At 29.5% G+C, this 2,649-nt stretch overlaps 1 non-coding gene across 1 annotated transcript; it reads right to left on the bottom strand.

The window, feature by feature from the left end:
- Window positions 1-804: 804 nt before the first annotated feature.
- Window positions 805-876, bottom strand: TRNAE-UUC (transfer RNA glutamic acid (anticodon UUC)). Its single transcript has one exon. It is a non-coding gene; the product is annotated as a tRNA-Glu (tRNA).
- Window positions 877-2,649: the final 1,773 nt, after the last annotated feature.

Below are 2,649 nucleotides of genomic sequence, written 5' to 3' on the forward strand. Positions count from 1 at the left end.
GGAGAAACACCGTTGCCAATTTGGAAAATAATACCTTTCCATTAACGTGGCGAAAGTTTACAGTTTCTGATGCTGATATATGGCACCTTATAGAATATTATATGGATCCTTACTGCTTAAAGCCGGTATTTACTGCGGCTGGGCCAGAGAATTCGGTGATGAGCCTGCTACTTTGTTAGGCAGCACCGTATATTCGCCTACTTGTCCCTACTTGGATATGCACTGCTTCACCAGGCTTAGATATTCACATCCAATAGATTTTGACTCATTAATATTCTATTTTTAACAATCGATCATAATAATAAAGTAATAACAAACTAACATCATTGTGACTCGTCGGCATGCATTAACTGAAATCGAAGATCGAAAAATATAATATAAATATTTAGTTATTTCATAGGTTTTTTAATATTAACATAAACACCACATTTTTTTAAATTATACCTAATTTATTTTTTTAATTTATAAAATAAACCAACCTTTCAGAGTACTTCCCCTTCAGTGTTCTTTTATAACTGTGGTAAATTCCCTGTATCCTATCCACATAATTCAAAAAATTATTTCGTCAAATTTAAAAAATAATTTTCTTTAATTTGACGAGATAAACTTTTATAAATAAGACAAAGTGAGTTACACAGATCTGTGATATTCGAAAAAAAATATTATACTGGAGAAACTTACAATATTGTAAGATAAAAAATTTTTTTTTCCTTATAATAATCGAATTACTCTTAGGATCGATGAATAAAAAGTATGAAATCTATGGTAGAATTAATTGATTTAGTTAAATATAAAAAAAATGTATTCCGGTACCGGGAATCGAACCCGAGCCTCCTGGGTGAAAGCCAGGTATCCTAGCCACTAGACCATACCGGACATGCTACTCAATTATAATTTTTTAAATAGTCTGCTATGGAATAATTATTAAAAGACTTATTTTATTAAAATATAAAATAAATATTCATCGTTGATCTAACCATCTTGTTAGAGAGGTTTCATTATATAGTATATCTTTTAACATTTGCAGTGAAATAATGTATTTACTATAACATTCATAGTTATATTTTTCTTGATTATGAGTAAGCAACTTTTCATTGGATAATTTATATTTATTTATATAGCTATTTTATTTCCAATGCAGTAGAGAGGTATTTTCTATCAGAAGCCAATATTCACTTTGGGAAAATATAATTAAAAAATAATATGAGAGTATCTGTTGAAGATTAATTAAATTGTTATTGAAAATATTATATAGTCGGTAAGAGAAAAATAAAATTTTGAAGTATACTTTTTGTATAGAATTTTAATTTGTCAATAAACCAAAAAAAAAAAAACCTTTACTTTTTAAAAGTTAATATAACTTTTGATAGAAAATTCCTCAGTTTAAATAAAGTAAGTCACATAAAGTGTGCTTTTTCCATAACACGCTGGATTCGGTGTTCACTAAGCTGAATGTAATTATTGTAAATAAAAATGATTTTGGAAGATGTTTAAGATTTTATTTTACTTTAAGTGATATTTTGTTTAATTTTTAATAATTTTTTCCTTTTCATTTAATTTATATCTCTGATCCCTATTACCATTGTCTGTAAATACATGACAGAATGTAATAGTACACAAAAAAAAAAAAAAAATGTCAGCCAACTTCAGTAAATCAATCTCAGGTTTTCAATAGATATTATATGTATGCATTTTAATCATAGAGAATAGCTTTTTATATTCCAGACAACTCAACTGAATGCGATAAAAATCATCAAGCTAATCACTACATGATTCAATATAAATAATTAATATATTTATATTTTATGGCTCGGCATCGCCTTTGGAAGGTCAATATCTTCCAGTTTAAGATTTACTGGCAGCCTAATGGTATCGGAATCCGGACACGATAGATAACAACATACTACACTAGCTATAAATCATAGACCAAAATGATCGGGGACAGAAAGCTGTCTAAATCTGATCTAAATATTTATTGCCATCGATCCAAATTGATAATGATTTAGTGCCGACCTCGGCTGTCACAAAGTCGGCATGGAATTGGACGTTCGTGTTAACGGGATGTCTCGCATCAACGGCCAGCTAGGAGTTTCACAATCTTATGTATTTTAATTTAGGTTTTAGAAATTTTATCCAGAAAATTAAAATATTTTTAAGCCGCATATTGAACAATACAAAGAACTTTACTACTTAAAGTTAATAAATAGTGAAAATAGGTGGACAATCCTCTATAACGGAATCCCCTCATAACGGACATTTTTCTCAAGATTCCGGCTAGTAAAGTCCAAATTTAATGTATTCGAACCCTTCCGCTCCGAACGCCAATTTTTTCCCCATCTTTACTCCTTTATAACTGAAACGATTCATAAAATATGAGCTACGAACTCTAGAATCCAGAATTAGGTATGGCACTAAGAGACATTTAGTTATAGCGTAGCCAGCATTCATAGAATGTACAAAACAAAAGAATCCCCTATCTCATTCCGAATGGACCAGGCCGATGCATCTGAAGATCTTTATTATCATTTTATTATTTTTTTTTTTTTTTGATTGATAGATTTATTTATTGATAGATATTACAATCTGCCACACAGTTGTGGGCAATAGGTAATAGTGATGGATGATCTCATACATACTAAAATAAAAAAA

The sequence above is a fragment of the Halyomorpha halys genome, unplaced genomic scaffold (assembly GCF_000696795.3).
Source record: "Halyomorpha halys isolate HHAL.00 unplaced genomic scaffold, Hhal_1.1 Scaffold485.1, whole genome shotgun sequence".
NCBI lineage: Eukaryota > Metazoa > Arthropoda > Insecta > Hemiptera > Pentatomidae > Halyomorpha > Halyomorpha halys.